The sequence below is a fragment of the Echinops telfairi genome, unplaced genomic scaffold (assembly GCF_000313985.2).
Source record: "Echinops telfairi isolate 266 unplaced genomic scaffold, ASM31398v2 ScPeMD7_60;HRSCAF=208, whole genome shotgun sequence".
Lineage (NCBI taxonomy): Eukaryota > Metazoa > Chordata > Mammalia > Afrosoricida > Tenrecidae > Echinops > Echinops telfairi.
In genome coordinates this window covers 16,584,616-16,600,769 of record NW_022103958.1, presented here as the reverse complement: position 1 = coordinate 16,600,769, position 16,154 = coordinate 16,584,616, and the positions used below count along the sequence as shown (strand labels likewise).

General features: G+C 49.2%; 1 protein-coding gene across 12 annotated transcripts in view; it reads left to right on the top strand.

Moving 5' to 3' along the window:
- The window catches only part of CD44 (CD44 molecule (Indian blood group)), a 93,008-nt gene that overhangs the window by 1,067 nt on the left and 75,787 nt on the right, over nt 1-16,154 (top strand). The window lies entirely within an intron of this gene.

Here is a 16,154-nt window from a genome sequence, read left to right as displayed (position 1 = left end):
GGGCAGAAGGGAATCTGGACCGCAGGGTGACCGGAGCAGGGCTGTCAATGTCCCATCTAACAGGGGCTGTGCCTGTACGGTGGTGACTGAAAAGGAGGAGTTGCCCCCTGTGAGATATTGTATCCTAGCTGAATTCCAAGCATACCCTTTCTTTGTCTATGTACGTGCAGATAATTATATATCCGATTTACTTATCGCTGGCAAAATTAATTTTTCTTTTAAGAAGTGCCAGCTGGGACATTAAGACAGCCCAGTCTATGGTTAATTTGACTCAGCAAGTATTTATTAAATCCAGTTCTGGGAGTACCAAGAAAGTAAAAAGACATGGTCCCTCTTTGGAACTTTAGACTGAAGCCTGGGGGAAGCTGAATTTAGATTTCGGAAGCCCCCAAGCAACTATAGCAGGGGAACAGAAGTCCTCCCCAATGACCCAGGGGAAAGTCTGCACTGGGTGAAGTGACACAGCCCCCCACATAGTAGTGGTCTGGAGTTGCACCCAGACGTGTGGATCCCCAAAGGCACTGCTTCTTTGGAGATTGTTCTGGACAACTTGGAGAGGTTGTGTTGGACCATAAGCCTTAGGGTAGATTTCACAAGACTGGGCACCACCCAGCCTTTGAGAAGGAGGAGTGTATGGGATGGGAGAAGAGAGGGAAACTTGAGGGAGGGAAGAGCCGTAGGCTTGGCTTCAAAGACGACCACCCTGGTGGTTTCCGATGGCTTCTGGGGAAGCAGTGTTTATAGGTTATCTACCAGTGTAGTCTTGGGCTTTGTGTCTACAGAGTCTGATTGTTGATCCATTCAACCTGACGTAGATATTTCTAAACAGCCTCACTGCCAAATGTTTGGCAGCACCCTGACCCAAAAGGTTTGCCCAGGGATCAGCAGGCTCACTCCTGCCCTGGATGACCGTGGTTCCTTTGGGCAACGTCCCCTAGAGGCACAGTGAGGTGCCAGTAGAAGTAACTGCCTGGACCCTGGCTTTCATGTGCTTGTAAAGAAGGAACTTGGGGAGGAGGCAAGATTTAACCCAGGCTTGGTGTCCGGCAGGTGCAAAACAAAAGGAAAAAAGGAGGGAGGGAGGAAGGGATGGTACCGGAGTTGCACCATTATGGGAAGTAGTGGGCTGTGGATGACAGTGAGGAAGCATTGGAAAGGGCAAGGCTTTGAGGAGGAATAAAGGACCATCCAGTTTTGTGCTACAGAGTTAAAAGCAGAGAAATGGCAAACTGTAGTTAAGCGACGTTGAGGCTCACAAACCCAAGTGGATAGCAGGTGTCTTGAACTAGGTGTTCTGTGCTGAAGTAGGTGTTTGTGAGAGGAGGCAAGTTGCTTGGAGAGAGCGCGATGGATGAATTGTCCTGGAGTCAGCCTGAGACCCTCCCTGCACACCTTCTCAATGTGGGTGTGAAGCCATTGCAGGGCTGAATGTGTTCAGGGAATTGCGCCCCTGGTGTTGAAAAAGAGGAGTGCAACTGAGGATTCTGGCAGTTGGGGCCTGTAGGAACGTTTTTTGTTCCCATTGAGCACTAAAGCCTCTTCCTGGGGGACCACGGAGCTTTGAGTGTGTTTTCCCAGGTAAAGGAAGCAAAACTATCCATCACTGCTAAGGTTAGCATCAATTGATTTTCTTTCTCCCCAGATACACAGCGGGCTTCAACTTCCTGTCAAGGCCCTGAGCTGTGCTTGAGGCAGCTAGCCAGTGGGGATCAGTTCTGGCAAATCACCCCACACTGGGCAACATTTCTGGACAGCATGGAATTCTTAGCGTATGATAGATCCCCTAACATTCATTCAAGAACTATTTCCTGACTCATGCTCATAGACACAGTGAGGAACTACCCCCACCACCCACCACCCCCACCCCGGAGGAAGCAGACCCTGAAAGGGAGGGAGGAGTGACATCCCCTGTCTCAGAAAGGAGACCCTCATCTGCTGATTTGAGGGCAGGGCTCTGAGATACCCCTTCCAGGAGGAAGGAGGGATGCAAGCATCCACATCCAGCCTCTGCAGTGTGTAGGGTGGGTGTGGCCTACCAGTGTACTGGCATCTGCTTCCCATCTTAAACATGGTCCCAAGCCCTCATCACATTTAAGAGGAGAGCCTGTGAAAAAAATATAGAATGAAAAGGTCATGGAAATTTCAGACACATCTTGTGAAGCCACCTTATACGTGTTTTGTTCAACAACCCAGCCTCTTTAGATTTATGCTAAAACAGTTGTGCACTTCCATCTAGTCCAGTCAGGCCTCTCTGACTCATGGTGAGCTCAAGCTCAATGGGATCAAGTTGTCCTCTTCCACAGCAGTTTCCCTGGCTGATTTTTTTAGAAATAGATGACTAGGCCTTTCTTTCTAGCCCTTCTTAGTCTGGAAGTTCCACGGTTACTTGTTAAGTCTCGTAGCAACACACAAGCCTCCACAGTGACTGTGCATGAAGTGTGTTGCCTAGAAATCAAATCTGGGTCTCCCACATGGGAGGTGAGGATGCTGCCATGGGTCACTGGACCAGCATTGTTTTTAATAGAAGAGTAAAGATATGTGTCTTTTCACTCAGCATTGGGGGTGTAGTGGGTTATGGCTTGGGCTGCTACCCACAAGGTTAGCAATTCAAAACCACCAGCTGTTTTGTGGGGGAAAGATGAGGCTTTCTACTTCCTTAAGAGTTATAGTCTTGGAAATCCACAGGGGCAGTTCTATTCTGTCCTATTGGGTCATTATGAGTCGGAATGAAGTCGATGGCGGTGAATCTTTTGGGGGCTTACCATTTAGCCCAGTTGATGCTGGAGAAAGATTCTCTGTTTCATCCTGGGTTTTCCAGGGCCTGTTGGATCATTGCTGAATTCCGTTATATTAGAAAAACTCCAGGTCTAAAAGTCCAGCTCTCTACCACTGCATCATCATGTCTGTGTGCTAAAGGCAAAGCCCTAGGCTCCTGGGAGATGATAAATAACAATTATTGAGGACCTGCTGGATGTCAGACATAGAAGCTTCACCACAGTCAAATACCTGTAACACTCTCTCTTTCCCTCTGATATATATTTATTGTTGTTGAAAACATACACAGCGAACCTACACTAATTCCGCAGTGTCTACATGGACACTTCAGTGACGTCAGTTGTGCAACCATTCTGACCCTTCTTTTCTGAATGTTGTTCCTCTGTTAGCATCAACTCACTGTCCCCTTAGCTTCTTTCAAGCTGCTGTTGTCAGTTTGACCCCATAGAGTTAGACCTATAAAGAGTGAGTGCTCAAGGCAGATACTTTCTACTCACTGAGCTCAACTCTTGCTTGGTTTTGAGAAGAGTTCAGGAGATTTCTGCTTTAAAGTTTAAAGATAGTCTCATGATACTAGATTCAGGGGTTCATCTAGCCTCCATGGTTCCAGAAAGTCTGGACTTAGGAGAATTTGAAGTTCTGTTTTGTATTTCCCCCTTTTTGATCAGACTTTAAAAAATCATTGATCACAGTGTTCCATAATTATAACTGGATACCCGCTAGTTCTTCTGGTTTCATGGCAAAGGAGATAGACTTTTAGTTTTTTCTTAACTCCATTTTTGCCGACGAAGAAATAAAGTCTTAGAGAGATAGCAAAATTTGCCCAGGGACATATACCTAGTGCATGATAGAGCTGGCGTCCCTACTCAGGTCTGTTAGATTCTAATGTTTATGCTCCTTCCATTCAATAGTCACCTCTTTAGGAACTGCTAGTTATTCTCTTACCTATCTCTGTCCCCTGCACCCAGCAGAGGTGAAGCCAAATGTCAGTAACGTGTCTCTCTGCCATCCAGGCTGTGAACTGTCCTTTCTTGCCCTGCCCTGCCCTGCCTCTCCCGGGCTTGACCACAGCTGTCCAAGATGCCAGCCTAGTGATATGTGACTAAAATAAGTCAATTCTCTTATCAGAGTCCAGTTGTCCTTCTAGACATGTTCTCCTTTGGAGGCTTGTAGAAAAGGGAGAGGCTGTGTCCTCTCTAAGAGACAAGTTCCCACTGCCCATTAAGAAATGGATCCTGTGTCCAGTCTCTCATGGTGACCCTGCATGTACATCCTTCCTGAAAATCCCCCCCCTCCTCATATGCTCACGGGAATCACTTGGCATTTAGCTGGTTGCTTGTACCCTCAATGGGGTTTGAAGATACAGTTCTTTACACATCAACTTCTCTACTGTTCGAGTCAAAGATCTTGAACTGAAACTTAATGTGGAGCCCCAGGTGCATGGGGCCACCTGAGTGAGGCTTCCTGTCAGCCTGCAGTGTCTCCGAAGGCTCCGGGCTGGAGTTCCCTGCAGGAGAGGAGCTGGTAGAAAATAAGTCGAGCCTTTTCAACGGTCCCCAGGGCCGGAGTCCAGCTGAGAAAGAAACCACACTTCAGTTGTGTTTCCTCAGTCCCTCTGTTTGAGCAGACTCCACCCAGGGCCTGGAGGGGAAGTGGCTCTTATGAAAGAAGCGAGTGAAGCAGGTGGCTGAGGGTGCCAGGTGAAGGGTAGATTTCAAAGAGAATATTTTCTACCTCCAAGAGAAATTCTGCGGATCTGCACAGGGAGAAGCCAATGACTCACTGCCCTTTGTGCCCCGGCCTGAATGGGAAGGGCACACGGGTTCTTGGCAGTGACAGGGCAAGCTGGTGTCTTCTACCTAATATTTGAACCCTGCTCTTCACTCGTGGCATTTTGAATTTTGTTTTTCTCAAAATACGCCCCCCCCCCTCCGCCCACCGCCCCAGAAGCTGGGCAGCAAGGGTTTGGGGAGCAAGCGGGATTTGCCAGCATCTCGTAGAGCATGTGCTCTTAGAGTCTGACTTGGCATGGATGCAGTGATCATGCTTTCCAGATTTTCTGGGACAGCCAGGATTTCGGTGCTGCCTTGTAGCAACTCTGCAGGACAGGGTTCAAGTGCTTCACGGGGTTTCCGAGGCTGGGACTCTTGATGGGAACAGACAGCTCCATCTTGCTCCTGCAGCTGGGCATGTGGTATCTATTTTGACTAGATGATTATATATATGTTTCCCCCCTACCCTTCCTGTGCTGGGGAGTGAAAAGCTTGTGGCATATGTGCCTTCATGCCTTGAAACGCCTTCATCAGTCTCATGCCAGATTCAACGCATGTTTCCCATCCAAGCACTACCGAGGCTCGACCCTGCTTAGCTTCTGAGATCAGAGGAGATTGGGAGCTTTCAGGGTGGTATGGTCGTGAACGGATTGAATTCCTGTTTGGTTCAGGAAGCCTGCACTCTTGGGGTGGATAGTTAGCATTGCTCGGTCCCCCAGTTCTTGATCACCCCAGCATGTGAAGTATCAGGACAAGTCACACGCTTGAACCTTGCTTGTCAGAGGGAGACCTATACAAGTTATGCGTCCGCCATTGACTGAGTGTGTCTACACTCGAGGTGGATATTGCTGATCAATTGCCAAGCATTGGTCACTTCTGTGGGCCCCGCATGGTGCAGGGCATTATGGGGGAATTAAAACATGAGATGAGAGCCTATGTGACAGGGACATCTGGTTCTACATGCACTGAGACCCAACAAACCAAACTCGCTGCCATCAAGTCGAGTCCGACTCGTCACAACCCTGTAGGCCAGCAGAGAACTGTCCCTGTGGGTCTTCGAGACTGTTGCTGTGTACAGGAGTAGAAAGCCTCATCTTTATCCCAAGGAGTGAGCGGTGCTTTGGGACCGCTGACCTCATGGTTAGCAGCCAGATGCATAACCACCATGCCACCAGCACAGCACAGTTCACTTGCGAGACGGCCTGACCAACTTAGAGTTGAAGGCAATCCAGTCACACCGCAGACCTGAGGAAGAGCAGGCCAGTCTGGACCCACCCATCAGAAAGGCCTCAGAAAGGAGGCGGCAATGTAGATATGCTGGACTTTGGATCCAGGGAGAAGAGAAATGAAAAAGAGTGCGGGGCTTACAAGTTAACAAGATTATTTTTCCAACCAACACTCATGGACTGCCCCCTTGGGACACGAAGTAGTTAGGCCCCGGAGAACAGATTATCAGGAAGACACAGGCCTTGCCCCTGAGTGTAGTTTCTCAACATGGGCACCATGAACATTTGAGCGGGGTACTTCTTTGTTGGCACGGGATGGAGAAAGGCTGTCTTGTCTGCTCCGGGAAGTTTAGCACAGCAACAGCCTGGTTTCTATCCACTAGGTACCAGGAGCAGTCCACCTTCAGTTGTGATAACCAGAAAGGCTTTCAGACATTGCCACGTGTCCTACGGGGGAACAAATCACCCCAATTGAGAATCCTTGGTGGAAGATGGTAGAAGATGCTTACCCTTCCAGAAACTCCATCTCTGGCACTGCTAACCAGCCTAAATCACTCTCTCACTGCCAGCCAGTCGATTCTGATTCAGAGGAGACCCTATGGGACAGAGTTCAATCTGCCCCTGGGAGTTTCCCAACTGTAATTCTTCACAGCAATAAAAAGCCTCATCTTCCTCCTCCAGAAAGGTTGGTGGTTTTGAACTGCTGACCTTGCCATTAGCATCCCACCCAGTAACCACTCTGCCAATGCTTCCTAGTAAAAACGCACAGGGAGGTTTCCCATCGTTAGCTGGTGGTGTCAAGGAGTGCTATGACTTTCACAGCCACCAAAAGGAAGCCACCACGACATCGATGTTCTTACCTCTGGCTGACAGCCCTGGGGCAGCCCCCTGACACCATAGACCACTATTTCTGTGGTCCCAGATCCTGGTGTTGGCCATCGTCGTTACTAGTAACAGTTGATTGAACTGACATGAATATCTTGAATGTAGAGATACGCTGCTCATCTATGTGGAGATATGCTGGACAGTGAAGCGGGATGCATACAGATCAACGGTTGTGCTGGCTCTGGTGGTCAAAGCAGGGCCAAGGAAGGCATTTGTTTGGCCAACTGCCCACCACAGGGCTGATGGGTTTCCCCACCTGAGAGCTCCCCCATCGTTTGTGGCTTTGGTGGCTGCTCGCTATGGCCAGAGATGTGAGTCTAAGGATCAGGTGGCTAGCTACTTGGGCTGAGAAGGGAGTGGGAGCCAGGTGAGATGTTGATAGTAACCCTGAAACGGAAGCCTCAAAATGACATCTTCCCTAACAGGGGCTTGCTTGGAGGTCTAGTTATTTAGAAGGTGTGGATCAGAGGTTGGAATCCTTGGGTGAGAGGCTCAAACCCCTGCTCTCCCACACCGGCCACTGAAGGATAGGGAGGAGTCACCTGGTGGAGAAGCAAACACTCTTCCCCAAAACATTCTTGGGTGGGTCTCTTGGGGTGAATATTAAGCTGCCAACCAGCAGGTGATTGTGCAGCTCCCCAAGGGACAAGCCTCAGGGCAGCTGAACCTCTGATCAAAAACATGTGGCAGCGGAAAACCAGGTCTCCTGTCCACAGAGCTCACTTGCCAAGTTGGACACGGCTCCCAACAGGACAGGTGCCATCTCCTGGATCTTCCTTCTGCTGGACTCAGCCCGGCACAGGGTGTCAGACAAAGAAGAGGGCATGGGTCTTGTATGGCCTACCTGCAACTGGAACACCCTGGCTCTCTGGGCGTGTCCTTTGGAGGCAAAAGTCCCTCCTGGGTGCAAATGTGGGCTAACAGGTCACAACAAATCTGCTCAGATCCTGGGTGGCTAAAGAGGGGCTGAGTCACTCTGGGAGGTGATTGGCAAATCCCAGGTCTGGAAAACCTGCCTAGAGTCTCCCCTGGTTTTTGTTTCTTTTAAGAGAAAATGTTCATTGCGAAACTCCAGCAGAAAGAGACTATTTACATAGGACCTGAATTTTGAGTACTGGCTATGGCTCCATTGTAGGTGTCCTTTGGAGGAGCCTGAAAATTGGTCTTTTGTCCCCTCAAGGCTACTGGGGAGTTGGAGTCCAGGCGCCTTTTCCTCTTGCTTCTTGGCAAGTATTTGTATTTTTGAGACACCATTGCCATGCTAGTAACCATAGCAAACCCACAGGTGAAGTATCATGTGCCACCCTGTCCTATTGTCTGACCTCAAGCCATGTAATCCACATGCCCACCTCATCAAGGAGTTACTATTCTTATCTGTCTTTTACCTCAAGGAGACTGAGCCACAGAGAATGTAAGTCCTTTGCATCAGGCTACCCGGCTGGTAAGCAGTGGGACCAGGATTTGATCCTGGATAGTCGCCCTGGAGCCCGTTCTTCATCACTACATACTGGGTCTTTTTGGATGTCAGGGAGCCCAGAAACCTGAAGGACTAAGCTCTGAGGTTCCTTGGTTCTTTTCTTAAACTCCATCTGGTTGTGAGTAGGGTGGGAACCCCCTCGGAGGCTGTTTGGCCCTCCCTGTTTAAGCACCTGTTTAGGAGGGGGCTGGAACTGTAACTGAAGCGTCTTTCCATTCATACACTAAGCAGCTCATTCATTCCAACCCTGAATAGAAGGTCTGCTCTTTTCTGTGTGATAGGAAGCTAGGGCGGGGAGGGACTAAGAGAGGCGGTGAATTGAGCGGATTGTTCGCCATCACTTCATTATCTGTCACCTGGGTGAAAGGTAAAGCAGTCTGACTGCTATTTCTCTGTTGTCTTAGGCTCTGGCTTGTGATTGGTCAAAGCTGAGAACTGAGCAATCAACTAGCAGCACAATATTTGCATTCAGCTGAAGGTCTTTGTTTTCTCGAGCGGGTGCAAATGGTTCATGTGCTTGGCTGCTAATCCAGAGGTTGGAGGTTCTAGCAACCCCGGAGTCACTCCCACTCCATCACCTGCTCCCCAAACCAGCTATTCACAGCCCTGTGGAGAACAGGTCTAGTCTGACAGACACAGGATCGTTGAGTTGGAATCAGCTCAATGACCACCTGCTCTGGGTCTGACTAGGAAGGGGCCTTGTTTCTAGGGTCTTCTCTCTACCAACCCGGACTGGCGAGCGAGGGAGAGAATCCCTCAGACAAGAGGCCATCAGGAGGCAAGCTACCCTCCTCCTGGGCAAAAGGAATTTTGGAAAAGCCAGAAATGTGCTACAATGCAGTCCTTCATTCTGCCTGACCCCAAACCAGGTGACCTGGACTCTGGCCATCACATCAAGGGAGTTCCCTCTGGGTGCCCCTGGCTGAGCTACAGGCCAGGCAGGGAAAGGCGGAGTTAAGCCCTGGGGACAGTTCACTCCGTCTGTCCTGGAGAGGGCTGCTTCCATTTTGGTGCACTCATTCATTCGTACTGAGCATGATTCTGCAAGGCCTTCTAGAAGGGCTCACACACCAGGCACACACGGGGCTCTGGCTTCGACTTCTTTATTTCAAAACAAACCTGCAAGGTTAATCAGAGTGGGACAGTGAAGTTCCTTTGCACATGATTCTTCTTCTTCTTTTAATCATTTTATTGGGAGTTCGTACAAATTCTTATTACAATCTATCCATCCATTCATTGTGTCAAGCACATTTGTACATTTGTTGCCATCATCATTTTCAAAGCATTTTCTTCCTACTTGAGCCCTTGCTATCAACTTCTCATTTTCCCCCTCCCTCCCCCACCCTCTCGCCTTCATGAACCCTTGATAATTTATAAATTATTATTATTTTTCCACATCTAACACTGACTGATGTCTCCCTTCATTCACTTTTCTGTTGTCCATCCCCCTAGGATGAGGTTATAGGTAGATCCTTGTGCTCAGCTCCCCTTTTCTCCCCCCACCTTCCCCTTCCCCTCCTGGTATGACTATTCTCAATGGGGCTGGGGGTGGAGTTACCTGTCCGGATTCCCTGTGTTTCCAGCCCTTAGCAATGATAATTCCAGCCCTTAGCAATGATAATTCTTATGCAAATTAAGATTCCAAGGAGAAACCCAGTCCTTGCAGCGACTTGCTGACCCTGCTGCCTTTGGTCTGGGAAGTTGTTTCTACTCAGGCCCTTGGCCTTGGCATTCATCCAAAGCACCCCCCTCCTCCCCAACCCAAACTAACAGCCATCGAGTTGAAGTCAACTCATTGTGACCCTATGGGACAGGGTAGAACTGCCCTGGTGAGTTTCTGAGACTGTAGCTGTTAACGGGTGTAGAAAGCCCATCTTTCTCCCTCGGAGTAGTGGGTGGTTTTGAACTTCAGACCTCTCAGATCACAGACACTCCAAAATTCCTAAGGGGCATCAACCACATGCCATAGTGTTGACATGGTTGAATGTGTCCAGACCCCAAAAGTGGAGTCCAGCAGAGCTGAGCACCCTCAGGTGTAGCCTTAGAAGTCAGATCTGGACTCTTCACAGACTTTGACTTCCCCCTCTCATTAATTAAGTAAATTAGGGATTAAGTAAACGATAGGAGACCACCCATGAGATGGGTTGACACCTGGGGCTACACCCCTGGGCTCAAACAGCCCACCTTTGTGGGGAAGGTGCAGGATGGGGTAGTGTTGTGCTCTGTGGTCCACAGGGTCACCATGGGTCGGAACTGACTTGAAGGCACCCGACAACCGCCACGTTGCTAATTAATTAATTATTTCTCTTGACAATCCCTTGATGACCAAAGCTCACAAGCATATCTCCATTTAAGAAGAAAATGAGAAAGTCCGAGGAACGTATCGTGGTTGTCGCTTTTCTTTTTCTGGTGTGCACATAGGCCAGAGCTTCTACGTCTCAGCTCTCTGAGCCTCCCTTACAGTAGTTGGTGCTCAATGAAAATTGGGGTGGCTGATTCATTGAATGGAATTCCCAGACCTGGCTAGCATGAGCATTTCACTTCCCCTTTAATGTGGCTTTTCTGAGTGCTAATTCTCTCCGCCGGCCCCCACCCTTTTTTCTTTCTGGTCTATAGAAACCTAATCTTTTTTGTAGGGCTTCTCAGTAAAGCCCAGACCAGCGGCCATCGAGTCAGTGTGACTCGTGATGCTCCCATGGGTACTGGAATAGGATGGGGCTCCCTAGGGTTTTCAAGAGCTGCTTTGTCCAGTAGGCGGCCACGCTCTTCTTCCAAGGCACCTCGGGTGGACTCAGACCTCCAACCTTTTGGTTAGCAGTCGAGCACTCAGCTGACCCTGCCTCTCTAGCGTGGCCTTGAAACTTCCTTGACGCTTTCTCTTCACTCTCTCCAGCCCGAGTGTATCTTTCTTGAGATTCGACATGTCAGGCAAGCCTGGAGCCCAGAAGGCTTTGTTTATTTATTGGAAACCCTGGATCCTTCCTTTCTTGGACTCCTGTCTGCTTCTAGTCCCTGGCAGGAATTTCCAAATCTGGCCTCATGTTGAAAGAACCCAAGGCCCAAAGTGATGTTTTCAACAGCACCCAGAGAAATGATGTAGGCTTCCTGGCCAGTGCATTCAAACTTAAAAAAAAAAGAAAAATTTGTTTCTTTCAGTCCGTTTGATAATTCCCAGCTCAAAGATTAACTTCATATCACCAGATGCTCTGCATGATGTGGATGGAGCTGTGGAGGTCTGGCTTTGTAGGAGGATCATGTAGAGACTATGAAGCAGCACAGATTCCATGTGATTCCCCTTTCTGCCACGTACAAGCAGTGTGAGCTTGGGACGTTGCACATGCTTCGTATCTAGAACAATTGTGAGCACACATTGTCTAGAGGAAAGTGCCCAAGTCTAGAAAGGAGTCTTCTAACTTAGATCTTTGCTACCAGTGGTAGTAGTGCCAAACCAGCCACTTCACCCACCATCTGTATCCGTCATTCTATCTGTGAAATGTGAAGACTGGCTTCTCGTTCATCTAGAATGTTCTTTCCAGGTCTCAGGTTCCACAAGCTCACCAGCCTGTGGGCCCACTAACACCTACACCCATTGAACAGTAGGAATTGCTTGGAGTGCTATGCTGGAAAAGATTTGGAAGCCAAGTCCTAGCTCAAAGAATGCTGAGATCCATTAGTAATGTCTGCCACGGGCATATTATGGAGTATTTGTCTCCAGTGTATCACACGGGGGCCCCCAACAACAGAGCAGTAAGATCTATTTTTAAATTTTCGGAGTCCTGTATTCTATGTAGAGTTCCTCAATCCACTTTGGAATTGATCCAGCTGGATAGAACTTGGACTCTCCCTGCTCTGAGTACAGTATAAAGGCTGTCTCTGGCTCGAGGCCTACACTAGTTGCTTGAGCCTTCTCTTTTGAATCGTATCCACTCTGATTTCCCATCCTCCCCAGTAACGTTCGATGCTGAGATCCAGGAATAGCCTCAGTTTAAATAGGGGCCAACCTTGCTGGCAGAGGGCCCCTTCTGCACATCAGCTTTTCCACCTGCAAACTGAGAAAGAACACAAAAATGATGTGTTCTCACCCATGGAGGTGATAGGAGAACTACCTAGCTAACGTGAGTACAGCCTTTGAAGATGAAAGGGCTCTGGGTGCACATTAATTACCACTTTTATCAGCCCTGGAGCTTCCGCATTCTCAGCTGCCACTGGGGTCTCTTCTGGGCCTCCCAAATGCCAACGGTGGCTGCATTCCATGGACAGGTCCCACTGGGTTCTGTTCCTGGAGTCCAAGTCAAGAAGACTGGATTCTGAACTCTGAGTGGCCAGTTCACTCTGGGCCACTCAAAAATGGGCTCCCTACCTGGGCAGGTGAGATAAGATAGAGGCAAGGTATAAACAAAAGGCGTCCTCAAGAGTCAACTAGAAATAGCCCATGGGTGAGATTAGGACACTCTGCTCTAATTCCCACCTTGTCAAGGCCTAATTGTGTGACCTTGGGCTATTGGCTTTATCTGTCTAATGCTTCAATACACTGTGTGAACCTGGGGATAATAATCCCTTTGCCTCCCCTAGACCTCCCCACCTTTGCCTACTGGTGTAAAAGTGTTTTGTGCTGGTAGGCAGAAGCACGTGATGTAAAATGACAAGGTCCTATTATTACCTGAGGTTGCTCTCACCTTTATCTCTGTCTCCTGTTGCTGGTTGACCCTGAAATCATTGAAATTGTACTCTTCGGAATGCTCACCAACTCCCTTGGAGCTGCCATCCCCTCCTGGGCAGTGCTTATCTAACAGAGTCTGGCATTTGCTCAGGTGTCTTGGCTGTGCCGTTACCTAAGGCATGGTGATGCATCCTAGCGGGCTGCACTGGTAAGCGGGGTCTCTGCTTCTGCTGGTGTCACTTCATACTGTGGGGTTTTCCGAAGCGTTGCTGGGGACAGTATGTCTAAGGCTGAGCTGGGCCCAGGCTATAGCATCAAGGGATAGACCCAGAGAAGAAGACAAGGAGACAGAGAGAGAAAGGAGCCTGAGTGAGCAGCTATCGCGAGCTTGGCAGGTCATTGTGGAAAAAGAGTGTTAGAAAGTTTGGAGTCCAACGATCTTCTTGGTCAGATAACGGAAGGAAGACTCAAAGAGTGGAAGTGGCCTGCCCCATTCCCTGAGGAGCTCATGCAAAGTCTTGATCAGCTGAGCACTACACGAGGAGAAAGGGTGGGTGGGAGTAGGGTAGTGGTGACCAGAGCAAGAAGACCAGAGGGACAAAGAGAAGGGAAAGGACGCTGACTTTCATGTCCCAATGGAACCTACATTGTACTTGGTCCTGGTCCTCATGCACTACTTCTCCCACCTGTCTTTGGTGTTTGTTTTCATCTTTGTGTGTGGTGTGTGTGTGTTAATGAACTTGTGGAAACCCCATGTAACCTAGCCTGGCCGGCCTTTCTCCAAGCCTCTCTGAACAATTCTGTGAATTGAGTCAACAATGGATTATTTGAAAAGGATTCATTTGCTCACTCAACACATATATATTGAACACCTACTCTATGTTAGCTGCTCTACTAGACTCCAGGGATTCAACTTTAAACAAGACGGGAACCGTCTCGGCTCCCCTCAGCTTACAGTCTCGCAGGGAAACCCAGACTTAGACAGCTGCCACTGAACTGATTCCGATGCCTAGTGACCTGATAGGAAACAGTAGAACTGCCATTTGGATTTCTGAGACTGCATATCTCTTTCTCTTGAGGACTGGCTAGTGGATTCAAACTGCTGACCTTGAGGTTAGCAGCCCAATGCATAACTCATGATGCCAACAGGGCTCCTTGTCTATCAGGGAAGGCAGACAGTAAACACTTAATTATGCCCTTATTTAATTACCCTGTGATCAGCGCTATCAAGGAGATGGGCAAGCTCTTGTGAGAGCACATCCCAGGGAGACCTCATCTGATCTGGATATCAAGGAAGGCCTCCTTAGGCCTGTAGGATGAAGAGCAGCCTCATTGTGTGCACTAGATGCCCACCGTTCCCTGGGGAGCGTGCTTACCGAACTTCCTCTCAGGACCCGGGGACAGACCAGTGGATGGGTGCCAAGCTCCCCACGGCAACTCCAGCTGGAACCACCTCCCTTATACTGAGCAGCAGTGGCCACACACCCTGAAAAGAGCCAGGGGAGGAAATATTGTCCTTCGGCTGAGAGTCTGAAAGCAACTGGTTTCTCATGTCTGCCCTGCAATAGACCATGGTGGGCAGAGAACATGGAAACCCCAAGCTCACTGGTGCTTTTCAAAGCACATGCCAGGGGAGTAGATGTTCCTCAACTGTGGGGAAACAAAAGTGGCCAGTGGGGCAGGAACGATTTCGTTTGCAGCAATAAGGAAACAGTCCTCATCTGCTTAGGACTCTCGAGCAGTAATCTTAGCTGTGGCCAAATCTTGTTCATTTTGTTGGGGGTGTCTTGGTTTTGCTTGGAGCATGAGAGTGACTGCCGGAGCCGAGGCTCCGGCTGTGAATGGTGTTTAGAGTGGGGCCGGGTGGAGGAGATGGCTTCCAGGACTACTTCCGGGGAAGGAATCTCTTGGGTCTCGGCAGGACTCTGGTGGAGGACCGTCAGCCATTGGGCTGCCGTGGCCTCATGACTGTCTCTCCTTTGTGGCTGAGAGACCTACCTCTGGGAGAACTTTTCTAGGGAAGACAAGTGGGCTCTTTCAGGCACGTGCGTTCGACAGGGTGCGGACACAAAAACAAACACCTCCCTTAAGATGCTGTCAGGGGCAAGCACAGGTGGTCACCAAGCTAATTGGGCTTCGTAGTGGGCAGGTAGCACCAATCTGAGAAGAACGGTGTCTTGCAAAGGAGGGCAGATGCAAGGTCGAAACAAAAGCTCAGTGATAATATCCCTCTCACTCTCTGTTAGCAGAGAGACTTTCTTGGGTAGGAGAGAGAGAGGTGGAGATACAGTCATAAGGAGTGAACATCAGCTTCCACTCATCTATATAGCAAGCCGTGGTGTGTACCAATCCCCCCACAGGGTTGTGATCTAGTGCAGGTGTCTTGGTCTGGGCTCATGGTTGCCGCTCGCTGAATAGCTGTGTAAAGTAAGAGAAGGTCCAACCCTGGCAAGACAGCGCGTCCCATGGAAGGAAGTCTGAAGTTAGGGCAGTTCCCAGAGCTCAATGACGTTAGCAAGGACCCCCGTTCCTTCCAGCATTCTGTTCGGCCACCCCCAGTGTCTTCCTGCAGCCCGGCACCCCACGTGCTCCTCAAACAACTCGTGTAACCCCAGAAATTTTATGTCCAAGTCAGCAGCAGCAGCAGCAGCAGAAATGCTTATTCCCAAGTATTTCTTCTTAAACTGATAGAATGACTTTTCAAGAAGTACTTCACGGGCTTCTCTTTACTTGTCCCTGGGAAAACGAGGGCATTTACCTATACCGAGTGAGGTCACTGGCAAGGAGACCGGGGAGCACCGTGTTTGACTTAGAGGAACCGCTGGGGTTTGGGGGAGTTCAGAAAGAACATTGTGGCAGAGAGTAAGGATCCAAAGGGTGTTCATGCACATGCTTAGGGCTGTGGTTGAGATTTCCTAGGGAAAAAAGGGTAAAACTACGTTCTCAGAGAGCTGGGCCATCCTTTCAACCTTTGTCTGAGAAAACACCTCTTGTGGGTAGGATTCCCACGGGCAGGGGCACAGTCCAGTTTGAGGCTTAGCTGGCTGAGGGTTTATACTCAGCCATAAAAGCTGTAGCTTCTTCGGTTTCTTTTGTGAAAGAAAAAAAAAACCCAAAACAAAACAAACCCCCAAACATAGAGAATACCTTCACTCTGCTGTCACGCTTGAGAAACAGCCCATCTATTGTGCACTTAGGCAATTTCTCATTAGACGCTCACTACTCGCAATCCATCTCCGCACTGCCGGAGCGGCACCATTCAAGAGAACCACTATTCTGTAGTGCTCCATTAAGAAGGAATTACTATGGCTGTAGACAAGCCTCTCTTCCCGTAAATCGTGAGATGATGCCTCCCCCAA